At 35.6% G+C, this 19,697-nt stretch overlaps 1 pseudogene; it reads right to left on the bottom strand.

The window, feature by feature from the left end:
- Positions 1-19,015: 19,015 nt before the first annotated feature.
- LOC112867004 (small ribosomal subunit protein eS21 pseudogene) lies at positions 19,016-19,266 on the bottom strand (annotated as a pseudogene).
- Positions 19,267-19,697: the final 431 nt, after the last annotated feature.

Below are 19,697 nucleotides of genomic sequence, written 5' to 3' on the forward strand. Positions count from 1 at the left end.
TAAATCATGTGTTCCCTCACTTAGTTTAATATATTTTTTATTTCTCTTGAAATTTCTTCTTCAATGAGGTATTATTCAGAAGTGTGTTAATTTCCACCTTTTTAAATATTTTCCAGTTATGTTTCTGTTACTAAATTTTAGTTGTATTCCATTGTAGTCTGAAGCAGACATTTTATCATTTCCATTCTTTTAAATTTTGCTAAGGTGTATTTTATGGCTCAGAATGTGGTCTATCTTGAATGTTTCATGTGAGTTTGAGAAGAAGGTGTATTCTCCTATTGTTAGTTTGGAATAATCTATAGATGTCAATTATATACAGTTGATCGATGGTGTTATTAAGTTCAAGTATGTTTTTACTGATTTGGGGTCTGCTTGATCTTCCATTTTTGAGAGGGGTGTTGAAGTCTTTAACTATGATAGTGGTTTCGTCAGGTTGTCTTTGGAGATCTATCAGTTTTTGCCTTCCATAGTTTGACACCGCGTTGTTAGGTGTATACACGTTAAGAATAAGATGGGGCGCCTGGGTGGCTCAGTCAGTTAAGCGTCCGACTTCAGCCAGGTCACGATCTCGCGGTCCGTGAGTTCGAGCCCCGCGTCAGGCTCTAGGCTGATGGCTCAGAGCCTGGAACCTGTTTCCGATTCTGTGTCTCCCTCTCTCTCTGCCCCTCCCCCGTTCATGCTCTGTCTCTCTCTGTCCCAAAAATAAATAAACGTTGAAGAATAAGAGACTCTTGGAGTGCCTGGGTGGCTCAGTTGGTTAAGCATCTGACCTTGGCTTAGGTCATGATGCCACAGTTTGTCAGTCTGGGCCCCATATCGTGCTCTGGGCTGACAGCCCAGAGCATGGAGCTTGCTTCAAATCCTGTGTCTCCCTCTCTTTCTCCACCTCTCCTCCTCTCATGCTCTGTCTCTCTCTTCCTCAATGACAAATAAACATTTAAAATTTTTTAATAAAAAAGAAAAGAATAAGAGACTCTTACATACAGGCGACAAGGTGAAGGGTGCTGGAGGGGAGGTGAGTGAGGGATGGGTTAAATTGATGATGCTTATTAATGCGGACACTTTCTGGGATGAGCACTGGGTGACATATGTAAGAGATGAATCACTGGGTTCTACTCCTGAAATGATGACAACTCTGTATGTTAACTAATTTAAATGTAACAAGAAGAAGAAGAAGAATTGTTATGGAATTCTGCTGGGAGAACTGACCCCTTTCACATTATGTAGTGCCATCTTTATCTCTGATCACTTCACTTGCTCTGAAGTTTGCTCTACTTAAAATTAACATAACATGCCTACTCCTGGTTAATTTTGATTAGTATTAGCATAGTATAATTTTCTCCATCCATTTACTTTTAATCTATACGTATCTTTTTTACTTTAAGTGGGTTTCTTACAGTCAACATATAGTTGGGACATATTTTTGATCCACTCGTAACCTCCGTCATCTAATTAGTGCATTATATCATTGATATTCAAAATTTTATTGATATAATTCAATTAACATCTACCCTAATTATCACTTTTATCTATTTGTTCCCCATGTTCTTTGTTTCTATTTGTGTCTTCCACTATTTTTCTGTCTTTTGTGGTTTTAATTGAGAATTTTTGGATTCCATTTTCTCTCTTTCTTAGCTTACCAGTTGTATTTTTTTTTACCTTTTTTAGTGGTTGTCCTACAGTTTACAATACACATGTATAACTAATCCAAGTCCATATTTTTTTCAAATTTTTATTTAAATTCTAGTTAGTTAACATATAGTGTAATAGCGGTTTCAGGAGTAGAATTGAGGGATACATCACTAACATAACAAGTGTTCATCATAACAAGCGCCCTCCTTAGTACTCATCACCCATTAAGCCCACCCCCCACCTATCTCCCCTCCATCTATCCTCAGTTTTTTCTCTAGCATTAAGAGTCTCTTATGATTTGCTTCCCTCTTTTTTTTCTTGTTCCCTTATGTTAATCTGTTTTGTTTCTTAAATTCTGCATGAGCAAAATCATATGGTACTTGTCTTTCTCTGACTGCAAGTCCATTTTCAAATAGCAACAGGTCATTTCATGTGTAGTGTGCATACTTTATATAAACAGATTAATCCCAATTCCTTCCTCTCATTATCCTGTGTCAATGTTTTTATTCATTTCACTTATATGACACGCATAAAGATAAACAGATGAATATACATGAAGGTATATATGAGTAGATGAATATGCATAGCCTATATAATCAAATGTATCATTACTATTATTTTTAACAAACAATTATCTGTTGTATTAATTAGGAATAACAAAAACAGGGGCACCTTGGTGGCTCAGTTGGTTAAGCCTCCGACTTCAGCTCAGGTCATGATCTTGAGGTTCATGGGTTTGAGCCCCATGTCGGGCTCTGTGCTGATAGCTCACTGTCTTCTGCTTCTGTCTTCCTCTCTCTCTGCCCCTCTCCCACTTGTGCTCTGTCTCTTTTTCTCTCAAAAATAAACTTTAAAAAAAAGAAGAATAAGGAAAACGGGGTGGCTTAGTCAGTTAAACATCTGACTCTTGATTTCGGCTCAGGTCATGATCTCACAGTTCGTGGAATTGAGCCCCACATCAGGCTCCACGCTAGGCTCTGTGCTTGGGTTCTCTGTGTTTACTCTCTCCCTGATTCTCTCTCTCTCTCTCAAATAAACTAAAAACAGGAAAAAAAATCAGAAAAACAAAAGTTTTTACTTTACTAGCATGTATTCCTTCTTTGATACTCTTTCATTCTTTTTGTAGATCTGAGGTTCTGTCCTATATTATTTCCTTCTCCCTGAAAAACTTATTTTAACATTTCTTGCAAAGCAAGCTATTGACAGCAAATTCCCTCCATTTTTGTTTGCCTGAGAAAGAGACAAAAATTTTTGTTGCCTTTATTTCTCCTTCACTTTTGAAAGATAACTTTATAGGGTACAGAATTCTAGATGGGTGTTTTGTCTTTCTGTACCTTAAACATTTCATCTCACTCTCCTTACATGGATAGTTCCTGAGGAGAACTTGGATGCAATTCTTATTTTTGGTCCTCTATAGGTAAGGTATCTTAAAAAATTTTTCCCTGTAGCTTCTTTAAATTTTTTTTGTCTTTGATTTTCTGTAGTTTGAAAATAATATGTGTAGGTGTAGTTTTTCTGGCATTAATCCTGCTGGTGTTCAAAGAGCTTTCTCGATCTGTGGTTTGGTGTCTGACATTAATTAACTTCTTAGTCATTAATGTTTCAAATATTTCTTCTGTTTCTTTTTGTCTTTGTTGTCATTCTGGTATTCTTATTAGGTTTATGTTATACCTTTAGAGTTGTCCCACAGTCCTTACATATTGTGATCTGTTCTTTCAAGTCTTTGTTCGCTTTTTTCAGTTTTTCAGTATTCTATTGTTTATATCCTCTAGCTCAGGGTCTTTCTTCATGTGTGTCCAGTTTACTAATTGCCCTCAGTATGTTTTTTTATTTCTAGCATTTCTTTTTGGTTCTTAGGATTTCCATTGCTCTGCTCACATTGCCTAATGTTCTTATATGCTATCTACTTTGTCCATTATAGCCCTTAGAATATTAGCCATAATTGCTTTACATTTTTAGCCTGGTTATTTCAACATCCTTGCCATGTCTGATCCTTCTGCTTTTTCTGTCTTCAATTTTTTTTGCCTTTTGCTATGCCTTGTAATTTCTTCTTCATAGCTGGACATGATGTACCAGGTAAAAGGAACTGCTCTAAATAGTGGTGAGGTGTGGAGGAACAGGAAGCATCCATAACGGTATTAAGATTAGGTCTCAATCTTTTAGTGAACCTGCCTCCGGACTTCTAACTTGTGAACTTCTCTGCCTTGGGTGGGACAGGATGATTAAGTCTGACTGGAGTTGAGGATTTTCCTTCCTTCAGGTTAGGTAAATTCTGATAAAACCCCAGCAGGTTAGGCTCTGGTTAACTAGTTTCTCCTGAGGCAGGTCTTGTTAACAAGAACAGAGTGTTCTGGTTTATTTCAAAAGGGGACTTTATTCCTCCCCTCGCCAGAAACATGAGATTTATCACTGGCATTTACTGTGGAAATCCGGGTAAGCTCCTGGAGTACGTTTTATAACATTGCAGGAGTCTTCCTGTGGCGGGGTCCTGTGCTGCTTTCCACTCTCAGGGTTGCCTGAACTGAGCCTCCAGAAATTCATCAAATACAGTTCAGGTTTTCCTACCCCAGCACTGGTTTCCACTGTCGTTTCTATTTGTGATTCTTTGTATTTGCCTATCTCTCCAATCGTAGGCACAGTAATTTTTATTGTGCCCTCACTTCCCATAGGGATCCAAGAAGTTAATGATTTTTCAGTGGGATCACCTTTTCACTTACTGTTAGGACAGAGTGGTGACTTCTAAGCTCCTTATATGTAGGACAAGAAGTTGGAAGTGTTCCCCTACAGATTTACACATGCATAACCACAGTGGACTCAGCTCCAACCCCCTTTTCCCCAGGACCTTGGACAGCAGAGCCCAACTAACTTACAGTTTTCAGGTTGTAAAGGTCTGTGAATCATTACCCTGCATAATTTCAATTTATCTCATTTCAGACAGGGAGGCTACCAATTGGTCCGCTGTTGTCAGTGGTGCAGGTATTTGCCTTTGAACAGGTATTATGTCTTCTGTACTTCAGAAAACCTATGATTCAGTACAGCGAGGGCACAGATGGGTAACCTAGCATCTGGCAATCACATGTACCGATTTTCTTCAGAAGTTAGGAACAAAAAATCAGGCCCAATGTCAAATTTGGCTTCCAGAAGTGGACATATCAGAGGTGCCCACTGCACATTGTCTGCAGAATCTATGCCCATTGGGAGGGCATCTCTGTTTTATTTCTTTGGGTACTGTTCCCAACTGTGTAAACTCCAAGTCTTGTTTTTGGCTCACCTAGAGATTCTTTAAGCTACGCAATACACTTTCAATATGCTATCTGCAGCTAAAGTCCCTGATACTTCAGATTTTTCTTTTAGACATTTTTTTCCTTAAATAAGCTTATGAGGAAGCAATCAAGAAAGGAACACATGTAGAATATAAGGTTTTCAAACAAACGCATCCATTTTCATGAGTGGAGATTATTTTTACCTTTACCACAAAAAAAAACCACGTTATTTTGTCACTTTTGAATGAAGCACACAATTATTCTATGTTTATCATTTGCAACTTCCATCATTCATACTTCTCAGAAAATACATACACATATTATAGGTTTTAACTAATCATTGTTTTCCAGCATGTATTTTATGTTTTAACATTCTTTCATTCATGAAATCATGTAAAAAATCATGCATAAAGAGTTTTCAGAAATTCTCTGTCATATTCTGTCAAATTCATGTTCATGTTCTTTGACTACCTGGTGCTATTAAAATGTGGCCACTTCAGCTTGAAAAATCTCAGTGACCTAACAACAGCAACAAGAAAAGACCGCTAATTAAAAGACATTGACTGTGTTCTGTTTATGACATTAAGGTTTATTTATAAAATATATGGAAATGAAAAATAAGGACAATTGAGAGAGTTTTAAAACTACCTAAGAAGGGATGTATTTGATTTCTTTATTTCCTCTTGACTTTCCTAGCCTCAGTTACCAGTCTACAGAATTGCTTTTTTGGGAGTTCACCCATCCTTGTGTATTCTCTGGAATTGTACTGCGTCTGTTTCTGTACGTCTTGTATTTCATGTGTTAAACTAGGCATTTGTTCTGCACCCTCACACTCCTGAAGTCACATAGTTACCTTTTTTTTTTTTTACAACATCCATTTTAGAACATCCATTCTCTTTATATTCCATGATTCCTGGTTCACTCCACATTCAGACCAGCTCTCTTCAGCCTTCACTTTTGAAAAATAGCTTCTGGAAGAAAGTGACTTGAGGGCAGTAAATGGCTTAGAATTAATCCTGAGTTAAATTTGAACTGGACCTCTGATTTCCTGGATTCCAATCCTTTTTTTAGGAAATTCAATTAACCCAACCTTCAGAACCTAATTATATTCATTGTTTCAAATTAAAACTCACTTTTATCCTTTCATTCATTAAACATTTGCTAAATTTATGTAATTGAATGTCTTCACAAATCCAAAGAAATATGCTGTCAGAAATGCTTTGTCTTCTACATAAATTTCAAGTTTACACAACTCATAATTTTTTTCAATATGCTTTTGTTGTCTTATGTCTCTCCTTTAGTTCATTAATACTTATGGGTCATCATTGTATCACTCTATCACTCCAGATCACATTTCAAACTGTCATCCATCACAACTTCCCTATTAAAGCTTATTAACCCTCTGTTTGTGAATAATTGAATTCGATAACACTTCTCCCCCGAATGCTAATGTCCAGACGGTAGATTCAACATTTTTTAAGTTAGAAAGCAATGGAGAGACTAAGCCAGTCATCTCAGATAACAAAAAGGGAAATGACACTAAAATGAATAAAAATTTAAAAAAGAAGAAAATCTGGTCAAAGGTACAGTAATACTTATAGATGGCAGAGTAGACTAGGACAAAGTAGTCCAATATTCTCACTATCTAAACTATACTTCTGATTCTATGGTCACTTTTGCCACTTCTACTACACTTGCTACTTCTACTACTACCAACATTATAATTTATAACAATGTTTTAAATTTAAAAGAAATAATTTATTGTATTTTTGGTTTCCTTTAAGTATACAACATCACCATTCTTTGTGTATTATCAATCTATATCATCCATCCATCCATCTATCATCTATCTCACTGTACATAAGTTCCAAGTATAAGCAACCATATTTTTTAATTTATTTCAGAACAAAGTAACTTTACATTAATTGAAAATTAAGGAATGTTAAAATGTATTTTTTAGCAGCAAAAAGAATGTAAGTGTTAAAAAAGGAAAATGGCTGGGTGGTTTTGAGATAGATGAGAACACAGAGAAGCCAATGTGCTTTAAAATGGAGTATATAGGGGCGCCTGGGTGGCTCAGTCAGTTGAGCGTCCGACTTCAGCTCAGGTCATGATCTTGCAGTTTGTGAGTTGGAGCCCCGCGTCGGGCTCTGTGCTGACAGCTCAGAGCCTGGAGCCTGCTTCAGATTCTGTGTTTCCCTCTCTCTCTCCCCGCCCCTGCCCCACTCGTGCTCTGTCTCTCTGTCTCTCAAGAACAAATAAACATTAAAAAATAATAAAATAAAATAAAATAAAATAAAATAAAATAAAATAAAATGGAGTATATAAAGGACTAAAACTTTTGCAGCCTTCTTTTAAGTGTCTGCCACAAATAGAAGACAGTGTCAGTTAAAAATATTCATTTAAACATCACAGACCTTTACGTGCTCGCTTCAGCAGCACATATACTAAACATCACAGACCTTTAGATACTTTGGGATCTGTCAAATGACGTTCAGAGCAGCAAATGAGAGAATGGTATTCAATGATTTAATAATATTCAAATGAACATTATAATAGGAGATAAGTTTCTGAAAGGGGTATATAATACTTCAAGAAATATTGGTAGAAGATTAGGATAACTTCAATTGTATGAGTATAAAGAGGCTAAGAGAATCTTTTTGGTGAGTTCTGATTATACTCTTTTGCTTTAAAAAAATTTCCTGTACTGTCAAAGAAACTTGACTAGGCTAACCTTTTCAGAATTAGAGAATTCTGACTTGCCCTGAACTGCTGATCTTTAGCCAAGTGTCTAGGGAATAAAGAGCGATTCTTTAATTTCCCAATAAGTACGTGTATGTCACCTACACAGGGCCAGGTGTCTTTTATCTTATTTCTCCACCTAGGTCATAAAAAAGACTTTGTTGGTGGTGGTGGTTTTCATCTGCTATGTGTCATGTGCCTCAGTGCTGTATATTAAAATCAAAATCACCACGATGTAATATATTGAAATATGTGTGTGTGTGTGTGTGTGTGTGTGTGTGTGTGTGTGTGTGTGAAATTGCTTGGCTATCATTAAATAATTTGATCAATTGACATTTATTAAATACCCCATCCAACAATACCAAAATATACATTATTCTCAAAGCAAATTGAACATTCATGAAGATATGATATACTTTGGGTCTAAAAGTAAACTTCAACATATTTAAAATGATAGAGATCAAATAACATATGTTCAAAACCACAGTGGATTTAAACTATAAGTAAATAAATAGAAACAAAGCAGGATAATCCTTATATATTTAGAATTTAATAATGCATACATATAAAAGAAACTCTCAATTAAGGATGCATGAGGATGCAATCCTTGTTTATGGACTGGAAGACACAGTATAATTAAGATATTAATTCTTTCAAGTTTAATCTATACATTGAATGCAATCCTAATCTAAATACAGAAAATAATTTTAGAATTTTGATAATATGATTCTAAAGTTTATGTGAAAACCAAATGATAAAGAATAGCCAACGTGATAGTGAAGAAGAATGAAGTTAGAAGACATACATCATACAATTTCAAAATTTATTATAAGGCTGCAGTAATTAAGACAGTGTGGTCATAGTGAATAACAGGCATGTAGATAAACAGAACTGAAACTGCATAACTCAAGATGTATTATAAGCTTGCAGTAAACAAGATAGCGTCGTATTGTGAAAAAATAGGCACACAAATAGCAAAGAAGAAAAACCCAGAAACAGGCTCACACAAATAGAGACAACTGAATTTCAATAAAGACACAAAAGCAATTCCACGGAGAAATAGTAGTCTTTTCAACAAATGGTGCTACTACAAATGGGTATCTATACAGATATTGTTAAGAGAATGACGTCATGACGTGGAAAAAGTATCTGCAAAACACCTATCCGATAAAGGGCTTGTATCCAAAATATGCAAGAGATCTTAAAGTGCAACAGTAAGAAAACCCACAATCCAATGAAAAAATGGGTAAAATATCTGAACAGACAACTCACTAAGGAAGCTATATAGATGACAACTAAGAGTATAGAAGATGCTCTACCTCACTTATTTTTGTTAATTTAAAAAAAATTAATGTTTATTTATTTTTAAAGAGAGAGAAGGAGCGACAGAGTGAGAGCAAGGGAGGGGGAGAGAGAGAGAGAGAGAGAGAGAGACAGAATCAGAAGCAGTTTCCAGGCTCTGAGCTTTAATACAGAGCCCGATGTGGGACTCAAACCCATGAGCCTAGAGATCATGACCGGAGCTGATGTCAGCACTTAACTGACTGAGTCACCCAGGCACCCCTCTACCTCACTTATTATTAGGGAATAGCATATTTAAAAGGCGAAAGATTTATGCAATCTGAAGAGAAACCAGAGTATTGGGGAATAGCATATTTAAAAAATTTGGTACCATTACATTACCTATTAGAATAACTACGACAACAATTAAACAACAGCAACAGTGGATAAACCAGTGAAACCTGACAAAACCACATGCTAATGAGAATGTGCATTGACAGAAACTCTCAATCATTTATGGAGAGAATACACAGCCACTTGGAAGATAGTTCGGCAGTATTGTACAAAGCCAAACATAATTTCACCATGTAGTCCAAAGATCACATTCTACGTATTTATCCAACTGGTATATAAGCTTAAGACCACACACAAACCTACACACAAATATTTATAGCAGCTTTATTCATAATTTTCCCAGAACTAGAAGCAACCAAGATGTCCTTCAATAGATAAATAGATAACCTAATTAGAGAAAAACATAAAATGGGATACTATTTAGCAATAAAAAGGAAATTTGCTGTCAAGCAATGGAGAGATATGGAGAAACTTTAATAAATATTGCTGAGTAAAAGAATCCGTTCTGAAAAGTATATTGTTCCAGAGCATATTATTCTAATTACATGATATTCTAGGAAAAGCAAATCTGTGAAGACAAAAGAGATCAGAGATTGCCAAGCGCTGGCGGTGGTTAGGGTGTGAAGGTTTTATATGTAATGCACAGATAATTTTTAGCATGTGAAAGAATTCTGTATGACAGTGTAATGATGGCTATGATATTATGCATTCATCAAAACACACGGAACATTAGCGCACAAAAGGTAAACCTTAATTTATACAAATTTAAAAGAATATTTGGGACATTGGAACTTTCCGATAAGGTATCCACACTATGATAGGAGATTCTAACAATACTAAAAATGTGTGAAACACCTTCACTTAAGTTGGGGGGAAGCAGTGCCAATACAAATCAATTTGGAAATAAATAAAATCTGTAATATTAAAGACAAAAGGAATTTCATGTATTCTAGTTTATAAAATATTTCCAAAGGCTATGTGGACATGGGTTAGTAATTGTGATACTACTATACACATATATTGGAATTAAATTAAGTAAATGGTGGTGGATTGCGGGAGGTAATTCTCTTTGTTTCGTAATTAGAAGCTACAGATAAGCAAGGCAATGAAAATAAAATGATCTATGTGATAATGGATAAGAATTGAAAAAAAAAGAAAAGAATTAGAGATATCACATGTACTCATGCTTCACTTCATGTGGATGTAGATGATTGCATATAGAAATATTTATAATATGTGCCTGTATATTGGTTGATATGTACACTTATTTCCTTGATCTGTCAGATAAGATGACCTCAGAGAAAACACACCCCCAGCAACAAATGTAACACCCAGATCGTATATTTAAATAACAGTCTCCAATAAAAAAAACCAGAAACAACCAAGGCTTTTTGGAGAAATATACTAAGATAAGCTTAAAGCAGAAAGCAAAGAAATGCTAAGAAGAACAAAAACATGCAAAAACTAACAAGCAAACAAAATAACAAAACAAAAACATAACTCACATTGATGAATCTGTGTTGAAGACAAACATGAGTCAACTGAAAGAGCTCCTAAATGACAAAGCTGGAATCATTTGAATAGTGTGAAAGGCAGAAAGAAACACACACACACAGAGAACAGTAATTTACAGTGAAAAAGCTTGACAAACACTATTTTCAACAGGTATTCAAGGTCAACATCAACAATGATAAACCATGTTAGTATTTACCCTGGATGTAATGGGGAAAATGGTATTTGACTTCTGTCGTCTTCTTCCCAAAATTCATAACCCCAATTTAATTATGACAGAACCATCAAAGAAATTCCAATATAGGAGGATCTCAAAAATACCTGATAATTATTTTTCAATATCGTCAAGGTCATCAAAAACCAGGGAAGTCTGAAAAACTGTCACAAGAAAGAAGAGCCTAAGGAGACAGGACAACTAAATGTAAACTGCTATCCTGCATGAAACCCTGGAACAGAAAATAGACATTACCTTAAAACTAAGGAAATCTAAGCCTAATCTAAATCTACATAATCACTGATGAATTGATACACAAGTTGTTTTTAGTTTTCTTTTTTAAGCTTTAATTTATTTCTCTTTTAAGCTTTTCTTTTTTAAGCTTTTCCAGCTAGAAAACATACAGTGTAATATTAGTTCCAGGTGTACAATACTGTGATTCAACACTTCCATACAGTATGCAATGCTCACCACAGCAAATGCCCTCCTTAATCCCCATCGTCTATTTCACCCGTCACCTTATCCATATCCCCTGGTCGCCCTCAGTTTGTTATATAGTTAAGAGTCTATTTCTTAGTTTGCCTCTTTTTCTTTCCCCTTCGCTCATTTGTTTTCTCTCTATATCCCACATATGAGTGAAATCAAATGATTTTTGTCATTATGATTTATTTCACTTAGCATAATGTTTTCTAGCTACAAACATGTTGTTGCAAATGGCAAGATTTCATTATTTTTTATGGCTAAGTAATATTTCATTGTATATATACATAAAACTTCTTCCTTAGCCATTCATCAGTTGAAGGACACTTGGACTATTTTTACAATTTGCCTATATAGATAACGCTGCTATAAATTTCAGGTGCAAGTGTCCCTTTAAATTAGTATTTTTGTATTCTTTGAGTGAATATGTAGTAGTGAAATTGCTGGTTCATAAAGTAGTTCTATTTTTAACTTTTTGAGGAACCTTCGTACTGTTCTTCAGAGTGGCTGCACCAGTTTGCATTGCCATGGACAGTGCAGGAGTGTTCTCTTTCCTCCATATCGTCACCAAGACTTCTTTATATTGCTAATGTTACCCATTCTAAAAGGTGTGAGCTGACAGCTCATTGTAGTTTTGGTTTGCATTTCCCTGAGAAGTGATGTTGAGCATCTTTTCATGTGTCTGTTGACCATCTGTATTTCTTCTTCAGAAAAATATTTTTTATGTCTTCTGTCCATTTTTTAATTGGATTATTTATTTTTTCACAGAATGAATTTGAACGTTTTCCTTCCTTTTAATTTTTTTTTAGAAGAGTTTGAGAAGAATGGGTATTAACTCGTGTTTAAATCTTTAGGAGAATTTGCCTCTGAAGTCATCTTGGTCCTGAACTTTTGTTTCTTGGGAGTTTTTTGATTACTGATTCAATTTCCTTGTTAGTAATAAATCTGTTCAAAATTTCCATTTCTTCCTGATTCATTTTTTTTTTAATTTTTTAAATCTTTATTTATTTTTGAGAGCGAGACAGAGCACGAGCAGGGGAGGGGCAGAGAGAGAGATGGATACATAGACTCCGAAGCAGGCTTCAGGCTCTGAGCTGTCAGGACAGAGCCCGACACAGGGCTTGAACCCGTGAACCGTGAGATCATGACCTGAGCCAGAGTCAGACGCCTAACCAACTGAACCACCCAGGTGCCCATTCCTGCTTCGGTTTTGGTAGATTATATGCATCTAAGAATTTACCCATTTCTTACAGGTTGTCCAATTTGTTATCATATAATTTTTCATAATATTCTCTTATAATTGTTTGTATTTCTCTGGTGTTGGTTGTTATTTTTCCTCTGTCATTTGTGATTTTGTTTATTTGGATCCCTTCTTTCTCTCTTTTTTATTAGTTTGATTAGAGATTAATTACTTTTTTAAATATTTTTTCAAAGACCCAGCTCCTGTTTCATTGATCTGTTTTATTGTTTTTTAAATTTCTATATCATTTATTTCTGTCCTAATCTTTATTATTTCCTTTCTTCTGCTGGCTTTAGTCTTTGTTTATTGTTCTTTTTCTAGCTCCTTTTTGTGTAATGTTAGGTTGTTTATTTGAGACTTTTCTTGTTTCTTGAAGTAGACCTGTATAGCTATAATCTTCCCTCTTAGGATCACTTTTGCAGCATCCCAAAGGTTTTGGTCTGTTCTGTTTTCACTTTCATTTTCATATATTTCCATGGACTTTTTTATTCCTTCTTTTATTTCCTGGTTGACCCATTTGTTGTTTTGTAGCATGTTATTTAATTTCCATGTATTTGTGGTCTTTCCCAATGTTTTTTTGTGGTTAAATTCTAGATTCATAGTATTGCAGTCAGAAGTGGTGCATGGTATGACATCAGTCTTCTTATATTTGTGAAAACCTGTTTTTTGGCCCAAGATGTGGTCTATCCTGGAGAAGTTCCATGTGCATTGTAAAAGAATGAGTATTCTGCTGTTTCAGGATGGAATGTTCTGAATACATCTGTTAAGTCCATCTGGTGCAGTGTGTCATTCAAAGTCATTGTTTCCTTGTTGATTTTTCTGCTTGGATGATATGTCCATTTATGTCAGTGAGGTGTTAAAAAGTCCCCAACTATTATTGTATTGATATCAATGGTTCCTTTAGGTTTATTACTGTTTTATATATTTGGGTGCTTCCATGCTAGGTGCATAAATATTTACAATTGTGTTATCTTTTTATTGGATCGTCCCTTTTATTATTTTATGATGCCCTTCTTTGTCTCTTACTACTTTTTTTGTTTTAAAACCCACATTGTTCTATATATGTATTGCAACTCTGGCTTTCCTTTGTCCACCCTCTCACTTTCTTTTTTTTTTTTTTTTTTTTGTTTTTTTTTTTTTTTTTTTTTATTTTTGGGACAGAGAGAGACAGAGCATGAACGGGGGAGGGGCAGAGAGAGAGGGAGACACAGAATCGGAAACAGGCTCCAGGCTCTGAGCCATCAGCCCAGAGCCTGACGCGGGGCTCGAACTCACGGAGCGCGAGATCGTGACCTGGTTGAAGTCGGACGCTTAACCGACTGTGCCACCCAGGCGCCCCCACCCTCTCACTTTCAATATGAAGGTTTATTTATGCCTAAAATGAGTCTCTTGCAGGAAGCATATAGATAGGTTGTGTTTTTTATCCATTTTATCACCCTATGTCTTTTGATTGTTTAGTCCATTTACATTCACAGTAATTATTGATAGGTATATTTATTGCAAGTTTTTGCTTGTTTTGCGGTTGTTTATGGATATTTGCTCTGATCCTTTCTTGTCTTTCCCCTCTTTCATTTTTTGCTGATGATCTCTAGTGATATATTCAGATTTCTTTCTCTTTTTCTCTTTGCATGCTTATTAGTGTTTCTGGTATTCAGTTACCATTAGGTTTGTAAATAACTTCTTCTGCAAATAGTAGTTTATATTAAGTTGGTGGCCATTAAGTTTGAACACATTCTTTTCCCCTCTCCTCTCTACATCTTAGGTGTATGTTATTATATTTTATATCCTTTTTTGGTGAGTTCCTTGACTGATTTTCCACAGAAATATTCATTTTTACGGCTTTTGTGTTTCCTGCTTTATACTGTCACTTTTGGTCTCTCCTTTCCACTCAGAGAATCCCCTTGAATATTTTTTTCAGGGCTGGTTTAGTTGTCACAAACTCGTTAGTTCTTGTTTGTCTGGGAAGCTCTTTATTTCTTTTTCTATTCTGAATGATAACCATGCTGGATAAAGTATTCTTGGCTGCAGATTTTTCCCATTCAGCAGTTTGAATCTATCATGCCATTCTTCTGGCCTGCCAAATTTCTGATGAAAAATCTCCTGGTAGCCTCATGGGTTTTCCCTTGTAAGTGAAGGACTTTCTTTGTCTTGATGGTTTTAAGATTTTTTTCTTCACTGACTGCTATATTTTCCAAATTGAATTATAATATGTCTTGATGTGGGCCTGCTTTTGTTGATTTTGATGGGAGCTCTCTGTGCCTCCTGGATCTGAATATCTGCTACCTTTCTCAGATTAGGGAAGCTTTCAGGTATTATTTCTTCAAATAAATTTTTTGCCCTCTTTTTCTTCTGGGACTTCTATAATATTAATGTTATTATGTTTGGTGGAATCAATGAATTCCCTAATTCTATTCTCATTTTGCATAATTCTGCTTTCTCTCTTTTGTTCAGCTTCATTACTTTCTATGACACTGTCTTCTAAGTCTGCTTCTTCTAGCCTGCTGTTCATTGCATCAATAGTGTGTATAATCTCATGTATTGCACTCTTCATCTCTGATCAATTCTTTTTTAACTGTTTTATCTCTGTGGCAAAGGCCTCACTGATGTCTTCTATTCTTTTCTCAAACTCAGTGAGTATCTTTACGATTGTTGCCTTAAATTCTCCATCAGGCATGTTATTTATATCCATTTAATTAAGTTAGATCTCTGGCCATGGCCTTCTTATTTTGTCATTTTGGATACATTCCTCCATCTTGGCATTTTGTCTATGTCTCTGCCTTCTTCTCTGTGTTAGAAAAGCCACATGTGTCTTCTGCTCCTGAAAAATGCCTTATGAAAGTAAATGCCTTATGAAGAAGAGGTCATGTAGTGCCCAAGGCCTAGCATTTCAGGGAGTGCCTCCAGTGCCTCTGCTATTGTGTTTTGACTGCTCTTTCATTCCAGTCATCTGCAGAGGCTCTCCTTTTCTACTGTGAGCAGTGTTTTATTATTCCCTAGCCTGAATGTGGTGAGTTTTAATTAACTGTGCTCTGTTCTGCTTGTGAAATGAGATGTGTCACCATCTGCTCTGGAACTGACACCCTGTAAAACTCTCAGGAGACATGGTGTGGGCAGGGGGCCTGTGCTGGTCTTCTGGAGGAGGGGCCTGACATGCTGGGACTTAGCCAAGTATGACTGAGGAGGTCAGTTCCACCAGAGTGTAGATGTGTGAGGCTTGGTGTAAGCAAGTTAGGCAGCCAATGTCCACACTGTGCTACTTCCTGCAGGTGGCTCTGTGTTTATGCTGAGAGGTGGAGGAAGGAAGTGGCACATCTTTGTACTGGAAAAGTGTCTCTACAAATGCTGTGTCTCAGGACATGCTCAAAGAAGAGCAAATAATCTTCCCACTGTGTGCTCCAGGAGCTCTTCAGATCATTGTTTCCATGCTGGATGCCACCCAGGTTGTATGTCTGCCTTTTCTCCAACAGTAGCATAGTGTCCATTGGGCTCTACTCCAGCCAAGTCCACTGACCTTTAAAACTCCAGGCTTTTGAGCCTTGGTGGTTGCAAGAATTCAGGTAATTCAGCCCCTCCCATTTCCCAAGCCAATGGCTATGAGGAAATGTTCTCCTTGTGCCTTCCCCTGTGAGCTCCTCTCTCACCCTTCTCCATCACCGTGCCTCCTACCCTTCCACAGCAGGTAGGATTTGTTTCACCCTTAAACCACATCTTTACACTTTCTGCTTTCTTCAGTACGGCCTCTTCTCTCCCATTAGTGTTTTGTCAGTCTTCAGGTTGATTTCTGGGGAATTTATGATGATTTGATATTTATTTAGTATTTATGGGACAAGGTGAGCCTAGAATCCTCCTACTCTGCTGACATTTCTGTCTCTCCAAATATGTTTTTAGTTTTCTGATGGAGTAGGATGCTCAACAATAAAAGTTACATTTAAGGTATGATTTCTGAAGCATTTTAATTAACGTTAAATCCCCCCATTATCAAGAAAGGTGACCCATAATAACAAGAGATACTAAAACTTATTAAAAAAAAGCACCATAACTGTTATTACTTGAAGGATTAAATAAGATCTTCAAATACACAAACCAGTTGGCTAAGACAAATTCATTCAGATCCACATGGAACATAGTTAACCTTGAATATGTTTCTACCACTTTAATTCTATCTATAAAAAGATCACTTTATCCTAATGCTAACAACTATATAGGAAAACTATCACTTTGTTTCATTTTGTTACACTGTATTCCATGTTACACTCTTAGTACATTAATTTCACCCCATTTTCATAGTACCGCTTGCAAAGGTACTCCTTTAGTGTTTTTTTTTTTTTTTTTTTTTACATTCTGCTAATGGGATTTGCCAAATAAAAATTTAATACCCAGCTATTCTGTCCAATGCATACAGGTAAACCTCTCTGATTCAGTCTACTAGCCAGCAAATGTATGTAACATTATAATTAAGTATCTGAGAAGAGGCTATGACAGAAGATTATTCCCTTTAATAGGAATTTGTTCTGTGTGAAATGAAAAATATCAATGGCCAAATATTTCATGAAATTCTGTAGATTCTGTTTTAGCCAACCTTTCTTAGCTCTTTAATTAGCACTGTGAAATCTCCTCTTATTTCTCCTCACACAAGGAGTGATTAAGAGAAATTGCTGTCCTGAAAGCAATCAGAATAACTAGAAAACCTAAAGACAAGTCAGGTCTATTTGACTGATTAAGAATCGCATATATATGTGCTACATAGGTTTTCTAGATTTTATTGCAAAAGTACACAATTCCAAGAGAAGAGGAAGGAGAAGGAAAGAAAAAAACTTTTCAAGAGACAGAGCAGTCAATGTTAACAAGACACTAATAAAAACATACTGTTTAAAATGTAATTGGAATCCTAGAAGGAAAGGAATACAGAGTAAACTTTTACAGAAAATGTCAAGAAATTTTCCAAAAATCATTAAATCAATTAAACAAATATCTTAGAAACAGCATGTATTCAAAATACATGTTAAATGTATGTTTACATGTTAAAATATATGTTAAAATACATGTTAAAATATATGTTAAAAACCAACATATACACACACGAACAAACACAGATTCAAATGATATGTCCAGTACAGCAAAGACAAAATTCTGAAAACCAAACACAAAGAAATGTTAAAGGCAATCATTGAAAAAAATGTACATTGGGGTGCCTGGGTGGCTCACCTGGTTAAGCATCTGACTCTTGGATTCAGCTCAGGCCATGATCTTACAGTTTATGAGATCGAGTCTCATGTCAGGCTCTGTGCTGACAGCATGGAGCCCACTTGGGATTCTCTTTCTCTCTCTTCCTCTCTCTCTCTCTGTCTCTCTCTCTCCCTGCCACTCTTCTGCTCATCATACAGACACTCTCTCAAAATAAATAAATAAAAATTTTAAAAACGTACATTATTTACAGAGGCATAAGATTATAAAATATGTAAGATTCATTACTAGAGACAATGTAAGCCAGAAGACATTGGAGAGTCATCCTCTATGTAATGAAATAAAGAAGAAAATTCAACTTAGAATATTATACCCAGAGAGACTATCTTTCAGCACTGAAGGTGAAATACAGATTTCTTAAACAAATGAAAGGTGAGACAATATATTACATGCACAGTTGTATTAAAATAAATCTTAAAAAGTTTTATGAAAAAAGGGGTATAAAATCAGATAAAACTTTGGATTTAGACAAAGATATGTGGAGGTCTGGAAATGCTAAAAAAGAAGTTAAAGTTACAAATATATATTTTTACTTATTTTAATAGGTTTAAAATATAATTAAACTTCTAAAATAAAATAATAGCAGTATATTATACACATTTGCTTTCTGTCACAATGGAGTACTTTGCATTTTTTGTTTTACATAAATAGAATTGTCAAGTGAATTCTCTTATATGCCTGTTTTTTTCACTCAGCATAAAGATGGAATTTACATATGTATCATATTTATATTTTTATTGCTGAGTAGTATTGTATGACTATGCTACAATTTTTTCATCTACTTATCTGTTAATAGATTATTACATGATTCTGGCTATTACAAATAAAGTTTCCAAGAACATTTCTATACAAGTCTTTATATATGCAGATAAATAGCTTTTACTCTCTTGAAAAAATATCTAGGAGTGGACTGACAGTATGGTATGGTAAACACAAAAACAAGCAAACAGTTTTCCAAAGTGGAGGTGCCATTTTACATTTTCTTTCTTTTTGTGGGGGAGAGGGGTTGCTATTTATTTATGGTAAATATTCCACATCCATTATCCTCTCCAGTCAGAAGTTCACTGAAACATTGCCCAAGGCCTTTGCAAGTCCAAGGATGGAGTCATGAGACCCATCCATCCTGCAAATGGATGCACAGATATCGTTGGTTTTAAATTAGCTGTTGAAATTGCCTGTCACCTTGTCAATCTTGATCACATTCATCTGGATGGATGTGTCGTCCTTGGTGATGATGACGCAGTTCTGAAAGAGCATTTAGGGGGCAGGTACCCATCCAGGAACTCACAGGCAATATTCTGCATGCACAGGGCACACCTCCTGCCACAGCCTCCAATGTCAGTGCAGAGAGGCTATTTTACATTCTCACCAATAGTGTCTTTCAGTTCCTCCATATCCTTGCCAACCCTTGTTATGATGGCTTTTTTTGTTCTTTTTCTCTCTTCCTTTTTCTTTCTTTTTTTTTTTTTAATTAAGCTGTTACAATATGAGTGTGGAGTGACATCTTATTGTGTTTTTGCTTTGGGTTTCCTTACTGATCAATGATTTTGAGCATATATAAAACATACATTTATTGGAAATAATATATATGTTTACTGAAATCATATACTTATTGGAAATCTATACCTTCTTTGAAGTAGCTGTTTAAGTATTTTCAGTATTTTTTTCTTAGTGACTTTTGAGAGCTGTTTGTGGAACTTGTCCACAAGTCTGTTAGCCAATACATGATTTACAA

Source organism: Puma concolor, chromosome A2 (assembly GCF_028749965.1).
Source record: "Puma concolor isolate L17-30 chromosome A2, mPumCon1.1.hap2, whole genome shotgun sequence".
In the NCBI taxonomy this organism is placed as follows: domain Eukaryota; kingdom Metazoa; phylum Chordata; class Mammalia; order Carnivora; family Felidae; genus Puma; species Puma concolor.